The sequence below is a fragment of the Pseudopodoces humilis genome, chromosome 14, assembly GCF_049639895.1.
Source record: "Pseudopodoces humilis isolate 2021_Gansu_Grassland_sample_001 chromosome 14, ASM4963989v1, whole genome shotgun sequence".
In the NCBI taxonomy this organism is placed as follows: Eukaryota; Metazoa; Chordata; class Aves; order Passeriformes; family Paridae; genus Pseudopodoces; species Pseudopodoces humilis.
In genome coordinates, this window is record NC_142213.1 from 2,603,478 (window position 1) to 2,624,100 (window position 20,623).

Genomic DNA, 20,623 nt, shown 5'->3' on the forward strand with positions numbered 1-20,623 from the left:
GATTGCAAAGCCTGGGAGATCTTTAATTAAATCGCTTGGGCTTCGTGTATTTCTTTCAGAGAAAACCATCAAAATAGCATTTGTGTCTCATTACAGCTACAACAGCAACATTATCATCTTTGCTTTCTTTTATTTTTTATTTTCATCCTCTGAGTGAAGATCCCTCACTCGGCTTTGTAGACAAGGCTGGGCCTCGCTCCCTCCTGCAGGGACTCTGGGAATTCCAGGATTTCTGGGCAGATTAACCCCACCAAAACCGTCCCTGCCCTCTGACTGTGCCACTGAGAGGAGCCATCCAGCTCCTGGGGCAGGGATCTCTTCCTAAAGAGAGAATTTACCTGGGAGGAACAGCAGAAATGACAGGAAGGGACAAGGAAAAGGCACCTCCCAGCCGTGGTGGCCGGGGACACTTTGTGTGCTGGCGGCAGAACGTGCTCAGAGTTATTCTCCTTGCACTGGAGTCAGGATATTCCCCTGCTTTTTTTCCTGGTGAAGATGCAGCTGAGGTCCTTTCTCATCCCTGAGGTTGTGGCTGCAAACTGGGAGAGGAGCAGGGATGGATCACAGAGACCCCAGCTGGTCTCCAACTCTGGGGCTCTGGGCTGAGTTTTCAAAGCTTCAGGACACTCCAAAGCCACGTTGGTCACTTGTTCCTGCAGGTTCCTATCCGTGGTGGCCTCAAAAGCCATTTATTTTTCCTACTCAGAGTATAAATGCTGAAATTGTCACTGTGATTTAGGAGGTGCCAGATTTTCCCGGTAGTGATCTTTTTTATTTCATTTTATTTTGTGGCACCTCCCACTCCACCTCTGGAATGTCACTTCAGGATTCACCACGGATTTCCCCAGGACTGGTATATTCTGTTAAAGTCTGAGCTCTGTGTCTCCAACATTCCCCAGACAAAGAAGACATCAAAATTATCCTTTTCTTTTACCCAGGACCCGATTTATGCACTGAAAATAGAAATATCATCTTTAATGAGCTGCTCAGAGAGATACATTCACCTAAATACAGATGAAATCACTTAAATATTTTGAAATTGGCAATCTCATATATTTTAATTATAGACTGCAGTGATGTTCTGCTTTAAGCTATTACATTGTAGCTCTTCCCACAGACACGGGGAAGTCCTGGGAGTTGTTCTTCACAATGACTTAAGCATTTAAGGCATCATGGATGTTTTTATTAAAAAAATCCATTTTTTTCAGTGTTTTGCAACAAGGCAAGAGGTTCATTGTCCTGGACACGGCCTTATTGAATATGTGAGGGGTAATTTAGTCAGGTGAAGTTGGGTGTGTTGGTTCCTGAGGCAGAAACACACAAGAACAACGTTTTCCCCCCGTTTTTTGAATGGCCTCTTGTTTTTGCTGGTAAAATGGCCCAGCCCTGCTTCGTCAGGACTTTTTAAAACTTGCCCCGGCCAGCAAAGATACTTCTGTTTAAAATCAGAGAAACGCTCCCCTCCAAAGCTCCAAATGAAAGATATCTGTTTCCCTGGGCTGGACTGGCCAACAAGCAGGTCTTGCTCAAATGTGGTCGAGACGCTCAGATCCAGTTCATGCTACTGATACCCCTCGCTCTCCCCTCAAAATTAGCCCGCATGAATGGGGCCTTTTGTCACCAGCAAAGAAACGAGCAGAAATCACAATAATCTCTTTCTAGCCAGGCTTCTGTAGCGTGGGGTGAGGCAAGGGCTCGGCCTGGTGCTGGAGAAGAAGGAAAACAGCAATTTCTCCGCGGTTTCCGTGGCGTGTTGGAAGCTGAAGGAGATCTTCTCGCACGCAGCTCCGAGCACCTCGGGCCGGTCACTCCCCTTGACTCCGTTCCAGCCCTTCAGCGCCGTGGGATTGAGGACCATGAATCACATCCTTCACACCCCCTGGTAGCCCTCAGGTGATGGGAGGTGGCAAAACTTCTCCTGGCCGGCGAGTTTTTCACGCCCGCTTCCCGAGGCAAAGCCTTTGCTCGGGGTGAGAAGTTACACTTCTTTCCTGTTATTCTAGAACTAAGTACTTTGCACATTTGGGAAATATTATTAAGTAATAGTCTGAGTGACAGGCTGTGGTCGGAGTTAATTTCTTCCAGTTCTCCAAGTGTCTAATTACACTTTCTTCAGTGCTAAGTGGATGGATTGTGTCGAGTGTGCAAAGACCTCTTGTTTAAATTTAAAACAAAACACACACAAAGAGAAAACCCTCGGTTCATCAGTGAAAGTCGGGGCTAGGGACACAACCCAAAAATCTTCTGACAGCTGTTGTGGTTCTGCACATCTTCCCCCAAGCACCCTTGGAAGAGCAAAACCCACTGGGTAGATCGTATCTGGTAAATCAAATCATCCCTTTTACACAGTTCCAGTATTTCCCAGCTTAAAGCTGAGCCTGGCTTTGACTTAGACCCAAGTGAAGACCTCGTTAGGCAGACACAGGCAGCCCCACTTTTAAGGAGTTTTTCTCCACTTGTCTGCCATCCCCATGGAGGGGACAGTGCCCGATTGTCCATTCCTAGCCCAGGGCGCTGCCAAGTGAAGAGGGCTCTGGAAATCCATGGGATCTCCAGCACATGGGCTGAAAATGGTAATTTGTTCAGTCCTCCATGACTGGGTTGTGTCTGGGGAGAATCTGATGGTTGATGGAAGAGCGACAGAGGTTTCACATGGAAACAGCTCTCGGAAGAAGGACAAACTCTGGAGGAAACTTCCACCTCTGCTATGGCCAGCTCAGAAAAACCCAATATGATTTGTTGGAATTTAAAATTCCTTGGGGTGGGGGTGGCAGGGGAGAAAAGAGGGGCAGAGCCACACGAGGGGCTGAGAGACAAGCCAGGGACACGTCACCAAGGACAAGCTCTAGGAAGGCACCCCCAGCTGGGTCATGCTCATCAACCACCACACCAACCTTAATTTGGGCCCATCACAAGTTTTTTTTACCTTGGCCATGCTCAAAACAAGGATTTCATGGTCATCAGATCCTTTTTGGTCTCTGTCTTCACTGATTGCCCAGAGGAATGGACACATCCAGTTTGGATGGTGGCTCTCAGGACCAGCCCAGGAATCCTTCGAGACCAGGCGAGCTCAGGTTGTGATTTATTTTTCTTTCCTGGGGTTTGTGACCGAATCAGATGGGAGAGAGGAAGTGAAGGTTTGTTCTTTCTGAAGATTTATTTCGTTACATCTGCAACAAGTCAAGAGGAGAACAGGGTAGAAAGGCTTTTGGTTTTGGGCCTGGAACAAAGCTCAGGACTTCAGATAAACAAATGGGGGGAAGGAATTATCAAAGAAAGAGCTGGCCACAGACTTTGTTATGAGCTTTGTGTAACAAGCTGAGAAACTTTGGGAACTCAAACCAAACTGAAAGTGAACAGGGGTAAGAGGGGAAGCAGATGATTGAGGTACCTCAAGGAAGAAAATGGGGATACTTGACGTAGAAAACACCCTAAACTTTGGGTTAGAGGACCCGGCAGCTTCTCCAGCCAGGTGTGTGGTTGCCCTGTCATTGATTTGATAGCCACGGACACGCTCTGCTGGCTCCTCCAGGAGAGAAATGGTGATGTTTTGTTAGTTTTTACATCCCTGAGACAAAACACGGGCGCTGCTGTGGGCAGGGACTGTGACCCTGTGAGCTTCACCTCCCAGGTGTGATGTGTGGCTGTACCCACAGCCAGGAACTGCACCTACACAAAAGATTTTTCTCGGACTTGGCTGCAAAAATATCCTGAAATTTTGATTTCCTATTTACAATTGAGAGTAATTAAAAAAAACAAAACAACAAACTGCATAACAATGTCACCCCGTCCAAGTTTCCACTTGGGTAAGTAGGTGTTAGTAACTCCTACCTGATGCTCAGGATGGTGTAGGAGCTGAATTACTCTGTGTAGGTCAGGGGAGGTGGTGAAAAATAACAAAAGTTCTGAGAGAGACAGCATTTTTTAAAAGAAAAAAAAATTTATTTCTCTGTAGGGAAGAAAAAAGGGGGAAAAAATGTTTAAAGTTTCGTTTCCTCAGTGTTAAATTAACAACAGCAAGTCAGCCAAAGGAATAAAATGCATGTTAAAGAAATTTAAAAGAGTTACTCTGAAATTAATGCCAGCTTGCTTTGCTGAGCTCCTGAGTCACCAAAATCCCACAGGGCACTTCCTAAAAACTCAGGCTCTCCACAAATCCTCAGGGTCACAGTGCTTCCCTTAGGAATGTGGTGCCCTGTGCTTGGGGAAGGAGAGATAACCCCTCCAGAAGGTCCCACCACAGGTCTGACAACACTTCCCTGTGTTACCTGTGCTGAGTGCTCTTTATCTCCCTGATACTCTATCAGCCCGGCCAGGGCAAGGCCCCCCGCCCCGATAGTCAAGTGGCTCAATTAGCAGTAATTAGCGCAGTGAGAAACCTGCTCTGGGCTGGGATGGAGCAGCTCCATGTCTCCTGGTCCCTCCAGAGGAGCTGCGGGGTTGGGCGGCCACTGGTCTGGTAGCCAGGATGGGTTTTGTGCTGTTGGTTCCCTTTTCCTGCTGGGCTTGATGGGGAAAAGCCTAAAAATGGGAAAAAGGTGGAAATTATTCCATCTGGGCAGGGAGAGGGCGTGGGAGCTCCCACCTCCACAGCTGTGCAGAGACAGGAATTGCAGAGCCATTGGGATTCCCAAAATTGGTCTTGCAAGGGATGGTCCATGGTAGGGGCTCAGTGGGGGCTGCAGCTCCTCCCTGGGGAGGGGATTTCTCAGTTTGGTGGGAAATCTGGAGGTCTGGGAGATGTGATCTCCTCTGGTTCAGAGATAACAGGGATTTTCTACAGCAGCAAACCCCTTGAGATGCCCCAGTCATCATCACATCCTATAGGAGAAGAGAGAAACCTCAGTTGGGGGGTTCAGGACATTTCCTGCACACACAGAGTGCTCTGCATGGCTCCTCTCTCACTCTCCCCAAGTTTTTGTGCAGATTTAGTTTTGCCTGCACTAATCACCCACCCTGGGGGTGAGGGTTGTGCAGTGTCCAGCCCACAGCATGGCCAGGGGTGTCCCCTCTCCTCCTGCAGGCACACGGTTAAAACCCAACATCCCCAAACCAAGGGCTGGCCGTGACAATCCTCCGCGCCGCTGGCCAGAAACCTGCAAAGCAGAAGAGAAATGGTTTTGGTGGCAGAGCTACAAATGCTCCATAGAGCACAGCTTGTTTCGGGGCTTTTTAATGTGGTTCTGCGCTGACTTTTGGTCCCCTAATTCACAGCAGAAGCGGAGCAGAGTGCGGTAGAGATTGAGCATGAATCCCCTGCGCTGGGTTAATGGGAACAATTACAGAGGTTTCTTCTTTTTCTGCTGCCAAGCTGTGATATGAAATCATTCCCTGGGTTCCTGTTTCCACGGGAACAATTAGTTTCATGCCGTTTTGGTCTTAGACATCAATGAAGTGTTTAACTAAATGAAGGCAAACACTTCATAAACGTATTGTCTCACGCAATAATCAAGTAGCTACCAAGTGCCACAGATAAATGCACTTAAAACTCAATGAAACCAACCCCACAAAACGCTCTGGATCGTGTGAATATTTATTGATCTGATACAGCACATCACCCGTGAGCCAAAAATACCCAAAATTCCGGCTGCGGCTGTTGAGGTGTTGGCGGCTTTTGAGCCAAGCCGCGTTTTCTCAAAGGGTCTGGTCACCTTGTGCCATCTCCAGGAGGGGCTTTGGGGACCTGTTGGGTGATGCTGATGGATTTCAGCTGGCCCATCCTGCAGGCCGAGGCGAGCCAAGGGCAGGGGACTTGCAGGAGCTGGTAGCCCCGCGGTGCCGGAGCTCCCAGGGCCGTGCCTGGTCCCCGGCCGTCCTCCAAGGACTCCACATATTTCCTCCTTCAAAACTAAATATACAAAGAGTCCACACGGCACGGAGTGGAATTCAGGGCTCTGCCCGCTCCCTCCCCGGCACATCTGGGAGCCTTTCCCTCGCAGAGCTGAGCAGCTGCACGGGAGGGAGGCAGAGAGGGAGGGAGGGAAACTCGGAGACACGGAGCAAAGTGAGGGCTGAAATGGAAATAGAATTCAGGGATGCAGCTGTGGGTGGCTCAAGTGGGACAGGGACAGGATGGGAGGGAAGGGCAGCTGGGCTGGGAGCTGGGCAAGAGTGACTTCCTGGGCTTCACTTCTGAAAATGAGCCACTCAAAAAGCTCAGGAGGCGTTGGAGCAGCTCATTTCAATGAGATGTTAAGGAAGAATTCACCGTGCAACCCTCGATAGTGGACCCTGAATTCTTACTTCACTGGGCAGTGTATCACATCCTTTGTTGATACCAGCCCTTAGAGAGAAGGAAATTATATTTTCTCTTCCATTCAAGAAGGATTTTTACACAAAAAGAAATAGTAACCTCATTTCAGTTTAGCAACTTGAGAAAATCAGAATTTTGCTTGGAGCATTCCCTTTGACCCCTTTTCATTCCCTTGATTGAAGTGTGTCCTGGGAATGGTGTGCTACACAGCCTTTCCCTGTTCCTGATGGACAGCCAGTCCATACCCAGTGACCCTTTGCACAGCTGTTTCTTGGATGAATCCCCTTCGTTGGCCTTTCCAGCCAAATGCAACAGAGATTTTGCAGAGAAACTTCACATCAAATTATTTTTTGTCCTGATCCCAGAGAACACATCCACACAGGATGGAATGGTTCCTTCACGTGTACACAGTGGGCCCTCTCTGTGCACTGCTCTCCTCTCTGTCATCCTTTCTGCTGACAAGCTGGCAGGTGCTGAATCACCTCAGCACAACACAAAATATTCTGTGATGGACGAAGGAAATACTCAGAGCTGTTTCTCCACCCATTCACTTCCATCTGACAGAGCTGTCTCTCCCCTTCTCTCCCACGTGCCCTGCTGCCATCTGATTTTCCTTATTTATCCTTCCCTCTGGCTACACCTCAAACTAAAAGCAGCCTCGTTGTCCTAGGAAGGAACCAGGGATGAAATGATGCCTGACAGGGCTGGCTGCCACATCCAACCCTTCCTCAATCCACTTGGATCCATTAAAACAACCAAGCAAAAGGGTGTGAAGCCACCCTCAGCCAGGACACATGGAAGCTGGAGCTGTGTCCACACCTGATGCAGATTTCCAGAAAATCTGGAGAGGGGAACAGGCTCAAGTCTCCACTCCACGGCCAGTGTAAACATTTCCACAAAATCTCAGTGCAGAGCCTGCCTTGAATCTCTCCCTGCTATTCTCCACTCCCCTCTTACCTCCCAGCCTCCTGACCTTGCAAAAATATGGCTCTGGAGGGTCAGAGTGTGGGCCTGGAGCTGATTCCTGGGATTAGGGCTGGGTGGCCCAAGGGCTGGACAGTGCAGCATTCCTGCTCGGGGGCTCTGGCTGAGATAAGGCAGCCCCACACTGTGATTTACTCCAAGGAAGAGGAGTTGAGTCCTGCATGTTCCCTGGCAGACGAGGCAGGGCAGATTCTGCAGGATAAACCCCTTCCAGTCTTCCAGTAATGGTTTGCTTTGGAAAAAACAAATTCAGTTTTGTACAGCTAAAAGCACCAGGCTGGGCTGGACCACAAGCCAAGGCTCACCCCTTCCATTCCCAAAGGCATGGGGATGCACCAGGGTGTGCTGAGCTTGTTCATTCCTGCTTTGCTTAACACTGGCCCATATCCTCCAGGGTTCGCAACCTTCTCCTGGTTGGATTTCAGTAGCAAGGGGAGGCAGAGAGCAGCAGTGTTTCCAGGTGAGAAGAGCCATGCTTGAATTTCAGGGCTTGGCAGGGTCAGAGCTAAAAAAAGGATTGATCTCCCTCACCTGGCTGGAAAAGAGAGAATGAATTCCCAACCCAGAGGTTCAGCAGTATGGAAAGATAACACAAAGTTAATTTCTTCCTCCAGGCGGGTTTAGTTGATCAGTTTGGTGGAAGGATTGTGTGTATGTCCTCACAAACAAACCCTCCCTTCTCCTTCACCTCATCTCTCCCATTCCCAGCACTCTGCACGCACTGGGAAGAGCCAGCTCCATCCATGTGCAATCCCTCTGGCCATTCCCCATGGAGGGAAACCTTCAGGAAGGTTCTTCCAGGCCCCTGCACATCCCCTTTGACGCCCAAATATAACCCCAAGGCTCACAGCTGAGGAAACCTGAAGACATCAATGCATGGCCACCATGAAACCTTCAGATCTTCCTACACCTGCAGTGCTGGTCCCAGCTACCAACCAGCCACTTCTCCAGCAGGGACTGGTTCTTCCTCACATCCCATCTGGATGGCCCCAGATTCTTGCCTGGAAAGCATTTCCAGCATTTTTGGGATGTTACCAAGAGCTGCCGACACCAGGAACTGTTGCAAAATACACTCAAGGCGAGAGGAGTCTGAGTTAGGATTCCCCATCTAAGGTCACCCTGAGAATCAAACCCAGGATTGAATTCTTTCAATGCACGGAAAAATTTCATGGAGCACAACAGATGACTTTGGAATTTGAGCACTTGCTTCTTTTTTTTTCTTTTTTTTTTTCCCGTATATTTTATTACACAACTTCTTCCCCCTCGAAGAACACCAAGTTCTCCTCCCAGTTTGTGAACCAAAGCAGAAGAGGTGACTCTGACAATCTGGTCCTCAGCCTGCGAGGGTTCCTTTCATCGCTCCCAGTGATCTCAATCCCATCTCAGGGAGGTCACTGGAATGAGTCAGGTAACAAATAGAAAACACACAGTTTATGCAACAGCCTGAAATGAAGGAATCTCCCTTTGGAAAAACAATAGGGCCATTGTATTCCCCGTCGGAGCAGTCTGGAAACTGCTCCTGCAGGGCTGTGATGAATTAAAGGCTTTTCTGCAGCTGATGCAGTTGCTGTTTGCTGCTAAGAAAAGCTGTCTGGGTGTCTGCAGCACGTTAAATCCATGAGTTCACATTCCCAGCATCACCAGAACTTGCAAAATGGTGCGGGGGAAGGAGATGACTGGAGCTGAGTGACTCAACCCCATGCTGACCTCTCCAGTTCAATGGGATGCTGCTCCTCTATCACACGGTGAAGGGAATTACAGCCAAAAGAGCTTCTGCTCTGACAGCAGAGCCTCCCACCCTGGCTGGATGGACATGAGGGCACTGACAGTTCCTCTGCTGCCTGGGATGTCCATAGCCCTGCTTGCTGGAGCCTGTTCTTGGAGGTTTTCAAGGCCCAGATGAACAAATCCAGGCCTGACCCTGTCTAGAGCTGCCAATGGACCTGCCTCGAGCAGAAATTTGGGCTGGAGCCCTCTGAGGTGCCTCTGGATCATGCAGAGACCTCCTGAGTAGGGTACAGGAGGGCATATCAAGGCAGCAGAGCCTTCCCTTGACTAGATTCCCATTTCTAGTGCATCAGCCTGGTTTTTATTGGACATACTCTCCTCTTTTGGCTGGAAGAGGCCACCTGGCAGCAGCTATGGGACATTTCCAGTGGGCTCTGAAAAGCTGGAGCTGTCTGAGCACCAGCAATGGCTCAAAGTGCTCTGCCAGCACTTGTGCTGTGCCCCCAGCAGCAGCCAGGGCTCGCTGGGAGACAGAAGAGCTCCAATCCCGGGGCTGCAAGCGAGGAAGCGAAATGCCAAGAACAATAAGCACAACAATGCCATGAATTTCCTCCGCTGCCGCAGCGCTGAAGGAGAGTGACAGGGAATATTTTGATGGGCCTGAACAGTTCCTAGCATTGGTTTCACTTAAGAAATTCCAACTGGCCGTGTTTTGTTTTTCCAATGGCTGGAATTGCTCTCAGGGGCACGAATCATTGGAGTGGATCCTGAGCTCCTGTCTTGCTGCTCCATGGGCTCCAAAGCGGTGAAGCAGCTGGGAAAAGGGGGCTGAATCCCGGGGAGCTGGCTGCATCCTGCATCCCCTTTCCCAGAGCACACACACCCCGCGTGTCATGCGGAAACTGGATGCACCTGCTGGAGGAGCTGTGTGGGGGCAGGCGTTATCCAGCAGTTATAAATCCTGGGGCTATCAACAGCCTTCAGTAAACATTTGGACAATCCTTCCTACCTCTCGCTCGTCCAAATATTTGCATCACACGGGGCTGCTGCCCGTTTCCTGACACACTGCACAGCTAAGAATATCCTTGGATCCCAGGTCGGTTCCAGCTCGCTGTGATGGATGGACTTATTGGATGAAACAAATGGTTCAGGGAGAAAGAAAAGGAAAAAAAAAATTAAAAAAATCTGTCTCCTGATAATAAATTCAGGTTAGGATGGAGTGAAAGAGCTTTCAGTGGGCAATGGTGTTTTTAGGAGATTTTAGGATCTGATCTGGAGCACCCAAGGGTTAACAATGAACAGCTCTGAGCTCTTTTAGTGGAGTCTTCATTTCTTGGAGGAATTGTTGAAGATGCTCCTGAGAGCTCTTCCTTCCTGCTAGGTTGGGAGTGGACCCAAGCAGCTTTGGATATAAAAAAGCATCCTGCTGCATGGAGAGAGGTTTGGTGGCTCTTCCTCCAGAGCAGAGCCCCTTGCAGGTGAGTCACAGCAGGAACCACCAGTTCGTAACCTTCTTGCGGAACGTTCCATGCAGCAGAGTTGCCAAACAGCAATAAATATATTTTTTATTTTTTTTCTCAAAATGTTGAGAGAGGAAAACAACCTGAGCTCTCCTTTAGCAATTAAAAGGGTTTACCAGTTAATTTAGTTTAGCAATTAAGTGTTCTAAACACAAAATCCGTGTTTTGTGATTTAAGACCGCCGTGCTAAATAATGACTTTAGGAAGATTAAGCCTCACAACACAATAATTTTAGTCTTTTGCTGAAGAATTGACGTGGCTGGGGCTTTATGGCTGAACACACACCATAACAAGCCAGTGGATTTTCTGATAGAGTACTAAAGAAAATAATCAACCCTCAGCTTAAGTGCAGGATAAACAGCAGCCTGGGCTGGTGGAAGGTGTTGGAACCCATGGCAGGGAGCTGGAACAAGAGGAGTTTTCAGATCTCTTCCAACCCAAACCATTCCACGAGTTTATGATAAAACAGCTCAGGGCTTAAAGTGGCTTTTCCACTGCAGCTTCAACTCGGACTTTTTTGTTTTAATCTTCTCCCCTGTCCATAAACCCACCAAACCCACCATGAACAGGAGCAGCTCAGCTCCCTGCTGTGAGAAGTTGGGCCATAAATGTGTTTTCTCGTCCTGATGCGGGACGAATCACAAGGAGGGTTTGCTCACCCCCAGGTAATTCCCCTCCGCCACCCCCCAGCATCTCCCCTCTCCCCAAAACCCGCTCATCGCTGCCTTCTGGGAAGCCCAAAACTCTCACTCCTCTTTTTGGACAGACTAAACAACATCTGCAAAGCCGCCTGTCTCCCCTGCAGCCGTGGCGGGGGAGCAGAGCCGCTCCCAGATGGGGACAGAGCCGGTGTCCCCGGGGAGGGCGAGCGGCGCTCCCGGGAGGTGCGGGCGGCAGAGCGGGGATGTGGCGGAAGCATGAAGCACCTGTTGGGAGGCTATTTAGGGATTAGCCGAGTGCTGACAGACAAATTGGCAAGATTAATAAGAGCAATCAAGGCTGTGTGGGCTCGAGCTGTGAGCTGACATTAATGTGACATCGCTTTCATCTGCTCTTGCCTCGCCCCGTTCGGCACGGTCGGGGCTCCGGGAGAGCAGCGCGGTCGGATGCGGGGGTTACAGCCCGGGGGGTGTCCCTGAACGTGTGGCAGGGCAGGGGACAGCTCTCTGTGTCCCCCTGCCCACGTTTCGGGGACCCCCGGGACGTCCCGGTGTCCCCCAGCCCTGGCATCACCGCAGGGCCTACCTGACCCTCACAGCACCGGGTTATTTTGGGCGATATTCGCCTCAAATCCGCTGCCTTCGGGGTGGTTTGCTGTTGTTTGGTTGGTTTTATTTTTTTCCTGTCCTTCCTGCAGAATAATCGTTTCATGTCACCGAGAAAACTAAATGCTCGCCCTCTATCAATATAATAATAAAAAAAAATTAAAAAAAAAGAAAGAGGGAGGGGAAAAAATCATCAGGGAATACAGGCTAATTCCAGGTGCGAGAAGAGAAGAAAGAAATTCCTCTGCTCTCGCTCTGAGCTTCACACTTTGAGTTTTCGCTGTCTCGGGGAGATGGTTGGACACCCTAAAGATATTTTAAGGCAGAAAATGCTGTTTTCGGAGCACTCCTCTGCCTCCAAAACCCAGAGGGAATTCTCCCCTGCATCTCTAGTGCAGCACAGCCGTAGCGCGGGGAAAAATCCGTGTCGGGTTTTTTTCATTTTCCCTTCTCCCCCCTTGTTTTTTGGAGCACTTTCCCTGCTCAAATCTGCCCCGAATTCTATCCGCATCCCTTTCCAGGGATTTTCTTTGTTCTTCAGTCAATGAGGGATCCTAACAGTAGTAAAATATCTGAATATCCAAATCCTCCAGGTCCGCCGGGTTCTGCCGCACGGGCTCCTCCGCCGAGAGCTTTTGCCCACAAAAGGAAAGTGTTGAAAGCGAGGGAGATGCCAAAGGCTGAGCGCACGTTCGTTCCCAGAGCTCCTGGAGGGAAAAAAAATCCTCTCCCTGGGACCTAAAGTGGATCCCTCCGTGCTGGGGATTTATCGAGTGCGGGGAAAAAAAATCTGTAAAAATCGGATTTTTTAACTATCAGCTGTTCAAACTTTCAAATGCAGATGGGGAGGGGGTGCAAGAATAATTTTGGAGAGAGGTTTTGTGAAGAAAACAAGAAAAAGACTGACCCCAAACCCAGACTCTGAAAACAAAGTTACAGGATGATGATTGCTGCTCCGACCCACCCTAAAAATTAATTTAAAAACTCCTTATACTTTAATTTTTTATGTAAATTAATGATTTTTTTTTATTCTTAGTTGCATTTACAAAGACTGGAGTTATTTTATATATGCAAACATATATATCCCATCCTAAATGAGTGAATTAACGGGATTTTTGGAGTAAATTTCGGGTTCCTCCAATCTCCACCCGGGCAAGGACAAACCCCTGAGCACAATGTCCCCAGCAGCCGAGGTTTTGGGGGACATAATTCCATTTCCCACTGGGACCCTTTCTGCGGGGTCGAGGTGGATTCAGGGAGAGCGAGATGAACTCCCCCTTTTCCCTGCCCTCCTCCAGGGCTCGTTTTTGTTGGATTTATGGCTGAATTTTGGAGATTTTTTCCTGCAACCCTTCTCCATCCCCGCCTTCACCACTGGCAAACCACAGGGCAAGGAGCAGCCCCAGAGATCCTTAATTCCTTACCGCTAAAAATAATAATTTTACATCATATTTTTTTTTTAATCAGATTTGCTACCCCAAAAGCGATTACGGTTGAAAGTACACATCTTCCACCAATCCGGCAGCAACACCGCGGGCATTCAGTGGTCTGTTTGTAATCTCAGCCTTTTTCATTAACATAAACACGGCTCCAACCCAAATATACACGGCCACCTACGGAGCGAGCGCGGGGCCGGGCGCGCCGCTCTCCCCGCGGGGGTTAAGCCGGGTTTAACGTGGAAAACCCACGGGGAAATCGCTGTCGAATCTCTGCTCCCGCTTGTGTCTCTGCCCCGGGGAAGGAGCAGGGACAGGAGGAGCCGCTCGCGGTGTGTTTGCCCTTCGTGCTCCTCTCCGCGGGGCCCCGGAGAGCGGCGCAGAGCCCGGGCCGTTCTTCCCTCCCTCTCACCCCCGTTTTCCAGGGAAAAAATTAAATTGTGTCCTATTCTTGGTTTTGCGGGAAAATAATTCCCCTTTCCGTGCTTGTATTGCTCTCTGGGTTTTTTTGCTTTTGGGTTTTCTCTCTCATTCTGCCCCTTTTCTGTCTTTTTCGCACTTCTTTCTTTTTGTCTTTTCTCTTGTTCTTTTAATCGTTCTTCTTAAATTTTCTTTCTTTCTTTCTTTCTTTCTTTCTTTCTTTCTTTCTTTCTTTCTTTCTTTCTTTCTTTCTTTCTTTCTTTCTTTCTTTCTTTTCTTTCTTTTCTTTCTTTCTTCTTTCTTTTCTTTCTTTTCTTTCTTCTTCTTTTCTTTCTTTCTTTCTTTCTTTCTTTTCTTTCTTTCTTTCTTTCTTTCTTTCTTTCTTTCTTTCTTTCTTTCTTTCTTTCTTTTCTTTCTCTCTTTCTCTCTTTCTCTTCTTTTCTTTCTCTCTTTCTCTTTCTTTCTCTCTCTTTCTCTCTTTCTCTCTTTCTTTCTCTCTTTCTTTCTCTTTCTCTTTTTTCTCTTTCTTTGTCTTTCTCTCGCTCTTTTCTCCTTTCCTTCTTTGCTTCCTTCTGCCCATTTCGTCTGTTCCCACTTTTTCTCTTTTATTCTCTCTTCTCTCTCCCCTCCAGCACAATCTCTCCATACCCATTTGTTCACTGCACAATTCGGAAACATTTCTGTTTTCCTTTCCTGGGGCTGCGGGACGAACCAGAACCAGGGCTGTGCTCCAGCTCAGCTCCAACCCCTCTTCCCGATGAGAAATCCCTTTCCTGGAGTGCCAGCTCGGCTATCCCAGCCCGCCTGTGTTTGCCTCGCCCGCAGCCGCTCCAGCTCAGCCGGGAGGGTTCTGACACCGGACCCGCTCCCACTCGGGACATTCCGATGGCTTTTAGGGCTCAGCCTCACTCCTGGATGTCCCCATGCGTGGGGTGAGGGGACACAGGGGACACCCCGCGGGTCCGGATGGGGAAAAACTCCTTCAGCCCGCGGTGCTTTGAGCGAAGAGCTCAAATTCGATCCTTTCCAAAGGAGAAACGAATAATCCTGGAAGGGAAATTCTTATGCTGCAACCTCAGCCCTTGGGCAGCATCTCTGCCAGCAGGTATCCCGCAAAATCTGCGGGAAAAAGGGATCTGAAGAAATTCTTTCACCCCCCGATTTTAAAGGGTGATAATGCAAAATTAGTTGGTGCATTTTAATAATTGAAATTGAGGGAAATTAAGAGAGAGGAGCTGAGGGTGCTGCGCAAAACGCGCTGGGAGTTTTGCAATTTTCCGAGCTGTTCTGAGAATGGGAAAAGCAAAACCATTTCTGGGTTCATTATTCGAAATTTTAGTGAGGTCTGGGCCAGGTTTGGTGCGGTTTTTCTTTATTTTAGGTGGGGGTGTTTTGTCGTTGTTTTCAGTGGATCGTTCTTTCGGTTTTTTTGGCGTTTTGGGGTGTTTTTACAGAATTCTTCCCAATTCCTCTCTGCCTCCCCCACACGCACATCTGCCCCAAAAGCCCCAAAATATTCACAGTGGGAAGACGAACACATCAATGCACCCGTTCCCTTCCCGTTCCCAGGATGATTCTCCCCCAAATAAAAATCAATCCCTTTTGCTGCAGAAATCGTTTAACCTCGGGCACCACAATCCTTGCTGGGGAAAGTTTTCCCACCTTGGCTCGGGCATTTCGCGTATCCACAGCGCATCTTTCCCGGGAACGCCAGCCGAGCTTTTTATTCCCTGCAGAAGATTTTTTTAAAGTCCCTCCAGGTCTCTTTTAATATTTACTTAGAGGCTGGTTGTGCAAAAGGGATCGATTTTCGAGGAGCTGCTCTGTTATCAGGAGGTGGGAAAGACGATAAGTCAAATTTTGGTGTATTTTAACTCTCTGCTCTGGAAGCTTCAAAGTAGAGGGATCCACGAGCCTGCACCACCCAAAGGCGCTGATGCACATCATTATTTGCGAATTCTAGCGGTGGAAAACAGCTTTTTGTCGGGAAGGCTTCCAAGGAAAACCACCCGCAGGTCTTTGGAAAGGGAGAATGGGCGAGAGAGGTTGTTCACAGCGGGAATTTCTGACGGCGTTTGTGAGCTCCCGCTTTGGGTTCGGAAAAGGGGAACACGGAGTTCCTGTACGATATTTACTGTAGAAATAATGTTTAAAAGATGCAGGCTACCAGGCCGTTGTGCCGCCCAGCCCCGCTCCCGTGCGATTTTCCTTTCTCCACAGGAATACTCCGAGCTTCCCTGCAGTAAAAGCTGCTCTTGCAAGTGCTCTGTCCCTGGGCACCTTGAGCAGGGACAAGAGGGTTCTGTAGCACGGCGGTTTTGCTCCCCGGGCAGGGTGGTTTTGCTCCGGGGACATCCCTGTCCTCAGCATCCCTCTCTGTTCGTTCCCCCCGCGGCACCGCCGTGCCCTGCCCGGGTGGCTCTGCCCTCTTGGCAGGTGACAAAGCACAAGGTCCCTGCTGGGGACCCCGACCTCTGCCCAGGGCAGTGCCCAGCTGCTGGCACCCCCTCTCACCCTGGGCCGGGTGATGCTCGGTGGTCCCGGGTTGGATAAAATCCTTTCTCCCTCCAAGGAGCCCACCTGGATCTGCACCCCGGGGCTCGCGTGGGTCCCCCCAGCCTCCCCTCGGGGTTTTCCTCTCAGAGATCTCGCTGTCCTCACCCCCAGGGTGCTGTCCCCTGGAAAAGGGAGGCCGGATCCTTCCCCAGACCCGCAGTGGTTGTTTCCCGCATCTCCCCACGATATTTAGGAGCGATCCACTCCCCACCTTGCCCATTATTTATCCCGATAATGGATGGTCCCTGCGGCTTTTGGCACCCGTGGAAGAAAATAACCTGTTCCTCCTTTATGCGGGATATTCCGTTTTAATTTCTCCCACCTCTCGGTGCAAACGGATTTTGTGGGACACCCCAAAATGGGGCTGATGACCCTCGCCTGCCCGATGCTAAAATTCCCCCTTCCTCCAGCACCGGCACATTGATGGAATTTCGACAGGGTTTGGTTTATACTTGGGGAAAAAAAAACCAAAAAACAAAAAAACGCTGCAAGAGCCAAACAAAAAGGTTTCATAAGGGTGGAAATAAGGCTGAACCCTGTGGAATTCCCTCGTCCTCCTGGTTTGGTGGAGACCCCGGCCCAGTTTGGCCCAGCCGGACTTTTGGCATCGGGAGTTGCCGGGGACTGGAGGTGGTTCCCGATGCCAAAAGGCTCAGCAACGAATCGAAAGGTTTCTCCAGCACAATTTTATCTCTATCCTGACGGCATTTGGTGCTGGAAAACTGGAAGTGGCTATGAATTTTGTTTGGATGCCGCTGCTATGCCAAGTTGCTGGGAGAGGGGATATCCCTTCCCAGGGGTTCTGTTTGCTTTGGGAGTATCCCCAGCCGAGGGCCCCCAGGGAAGAAACCTCGTCCAGGAAAGCCTGAATGTCTCAGGAGCGGATTTACACCTGGATTTACACCTGGATTTACACCTGGATTTACACCTGGATTTACAATTCGAGCCGCCTTTCAGGGCGAATTTGTGGGATGTGGGAGCATCACTCGCCGGGTCCCAGCTCTGCTGCTGCTCAACCCCGCTGCTTCTCTGGGTACCCAATTCTTCGGCTCTGAATCCCAGCCAGCCCAAAAGCATCCCCGCGGGAAAGCATTCTAGCTATCCGTCCCTGAGCGGGGATATAAATACCCGCAGATATTTGGAAGATCTCTGTGGGAAGCGATTGTGTCTGAGTGGTAGCGCTCGGAGCTTATTATCGCTGGAACCGATTTGTATTGCAGGGATCTGCTCCTGCCAGAAAACTGCACAGAAAAAAATTCCCGAGCCGAAGGAGGCTGTAAATTCCTGTGCTGCAATATTTCATCGAAGGACGTCATGGAAAATCTGGGCTCGAAGGGCGCGGGGGGGAGACTCGGGACGGGCAGAGGGGGAAAAGGGAGACAAAAAGGGGAGATTAAAATTTTCCTTTTTTTCTTTTTTTTCCCTTTTTGACCAAAGCTCCGAACTTCTGCCTGAGGCACGGCGGTGACAGCCAGCCCGCACCTCCCCGCAGCAGCCTCAGACACCCGGGCAGCTCTGCTGAGCTCCCAGTTTCGGCTTCTGCTCTCCTAAAATCTTCTCCAGGGCCCGTTGGGCTTTGCCTCCAGGAATAGGAGAGGCCGAGGCTGGGATTGGGAAAGATCCCACGAGTGGGGGGCAAAGCCTTGCCGTGTGATGGACCCGCAAAAATTAGTTTGGAGTGTGCGCGCGTCTCCCTAAAAACATCTCTCGGTTCTTCCACCTTCCCCCAGCTCTCCTCTCCCCATCCTCGAGCCCCTCGCTCGAATGCACCCCCTCGCCTTTAAATAAACATTTAGGGATCGATTCGCCGCGGATTTGGGGCCAGCGGCCACGGGGATGGCGGAGACTGAAAAAAAAAAAACCCGAGGCAGGCGAGGGGAAAAGGCCGGTGCTGGGGAGCAGGGGGGGTCCCGCGGGTGGTGTTAATGCAAAGCAGGACAGCGGGGAGGGGGACACGGGGCGGTCACTCCCCTCGCCCTGGGTGGTCCGGGCTCGCAGGAACACCCCGGCCCCTCTCGGAGCAGCACCCTCTAACAATACCACCTATATACATTTCCATCCTCGGGTTACACCCGGCCTGCTCGCAGAGTTGACTTCACTTAAGCAATTAGCTAGTAAAAATACCTTCGGCGCAGGAAAAGGAAGAAAGCTCGGATTTGTCTATTTTTACACAAAACACGGACCGAGTTTGGGGCAGGGGGAGGGAAGGGGAGCTGGTTTGGGAAGGAGCCGGGTGGGAAGGGCGGCGGGGCGGGGGGTGCTGGTGGGGCCGGTAAAGCGGGCTCAGAACGGGATGGGAGAGGCTGATTGCACCAGATGATAGTTTAATTTTTGCCATTTCTTCTTTTTTTCCCTGCTTTTCATCTCAGCCCGTCGGGGGCTGGGGGAGGACTCGATTCACCCACCCAAACTACGAGCAGACAACACCAAACGCGAGTCCCGTTTTCCCCCACACCATCCTCCTCCTCCTCGTACACCAGGCTTTTCCTCCCCAAAATTCTCCTTTCCCCAACTCTTGGGCTCGGATTAAAACCCTCCAACATTTCTGCTATTCCCACGACGAGGCCTATAGGACCCCGAGAGATATATTCCCATTTTTAACTTTTGCTAGCTGTAATAAATGCATCGGAAACCAAATCTTCCTGCTCCTAACAGATATTGCGAAAGGGGGAAAGGGCACTCGTGAAGGGACTGGTTTTCTTTCAGGGGAAATAGTTTGATTTCCACGGAGAGTTTTGGGGGTTTTTTGACTCTGGGATATTTTATTTCCTTGTGGAAAGGCTGATGGTGGCGAACCCTTTGAACGTGATTTTTCACGGGTGCTTTGTGCTGTGTTTAGAGCTCCATCCCCGGGTGTTTTGGGGCCAGATCGGGGAGATGCGGTCGCAGAGTGATATAAAGCAAAGAAACCCACACTTTTCGAGAGCCGGGGGAGAATATTCGATGCGGAGCAAAGCTCAGGGTCAGAGATGCGCTGCCACAGCAAAAAATAAAAAGAAATGCAGCGAGAAGCAAAGGGAATATTCTGCACCAGCGACCTCGGGGATGTAAGCCCCGCGGAAGGTGATTGATTCCCAAAAAAAAGCGATTTTTGGGGTGGTTTCTCCCCTTCTCGAGCAGCCACGCGCTTCTCTCTCTGCTCCGCGCCGAGGGAGCAGCGGCCGCCGCCTCCCCGGGCAGCCGGAGCTGCTCGTTCTCCTCCTCCTCCGGGGAAAAGCTCCAGAAATATCCGTCCCAACCTCCTCCCACCCTTCCCTGGCTACCTGCCCCCGGCCTGGGGTTTGCCCAGCGCTCTCCCGTGCCTGTCCCGGGCCCCTTTTGCACCGGGAACGGGAGGGCCGCTGCTGTCTGCAGGATGACTTTTATTTTTTTAGGCTTTTTTATGTCAAAAGGGGAGAAAAGGAGTGTGTGTTGGGGGGAGGATAGAAAGAAAGAGAAAAAAAAGAAAAGAAAAGAAAAGCCTGATGTGAAATCCCTCTTGGTCGTACCACAGATGTGACAGGCGCCCCCGAGGCTGCTCACAACTGCTCGCCAATAACGCGGAGGGAGTTTGGAAACCCGATCGGTGCCTATCTTTCCTTTAAAAGGTATTAAATTATCATTAAAAACTTGAAAAGAGAAGCTGGAAGGCAGGGGGCTTGGGGAGGGGGATGTCCCCTGTCTCTCTTTGCACAGGGATGCACCCACACCCTGTGCCGAGGCCTGCGACCGGGTTAGGGGGGGACGGCGTGGATTTCTTTTTCCCCTTTTTCCTTTCTCTTTTCTTTTCCCCAATGTCCGGAGGGAGCAGGCGGCAGCAGCCGGCACACGGGCAGCCCTGAGAGCCCTTCCTTGCCCCGTGCCCACCCGCAATCCGCCCGCCCCGCTCCGCGCAGCTTTCCACGCGCGGGCCGCGAGAAGGTGACAACGATTTCAAGGGACTTACCTCGAGTGACAGCTCTGCCGGTGGCACGGTGCTCAAAGAGGTGGCTTTTGGGGGAGAGGGGAGGGAGAAAAGGGGGTCTCTACCCCTCTGGCTTTCTATTCTCCTTCCCCCCCACCGACCGCGTGTGCCCGTGGCACCGCAGGAGCTGAGCGTCAAACTCCGGGCATGGAGCCGCGGAACTCCAGCCCAGATTTATATACACCCCCCTCAAAAAACCCCCGAACGACCCAAAACAAACCAACCCACCCTCATCCCTAAAGCAGTTTCGGAGCAGGCGAGGAGCCCAAAGACCTTTCCCGGCCCCGGAGCGGCGGAGGAGGCAGAAAAGGGCATTTCGCGAGGCAGCGGGAGTTTTCGCCGATTTCTTTTTATTAAAGCACCCCCGAGCCCGTGTTTACATTGCGCAGTATAAACATCCTGCCCGGGCCCGCCGAGCTTAAAAAGAGCGCAAGAAGAGGGGGTTCGGAGTGGGTGAAGCTGCGCGCAGCGCGGAGCCGGAGCCGGGCAGCGCCTCCGCCGCCCCACGGCCCGCGGAA

At 50.6% G+C, this 20,623-nt stretch overlaps 1 long non-coding RNA gene across 1 annotated transcript; it reads right to left on the bottom strand.

Annotated features, from left to right (window-relative positions):
- Positions 1-15: 15 nt before the first annotated feature.
- Positions 16-20,257, bottom strand: LOC148183122 (uncharacterized). The gene is made up of 3 exons (XR_015773767.1): positions 20,088-20,257; positions 4,380-5,096; positions 16-3,170 (listed from the first exon to the last, which is right to left on the bottom strand). It is a non-coding gene; the product is annotated as an uncharacterized LOC148183122 (long non-coding RNA).
- Positions 20,258-20,623: the final 366 nt, after the last annotated feature.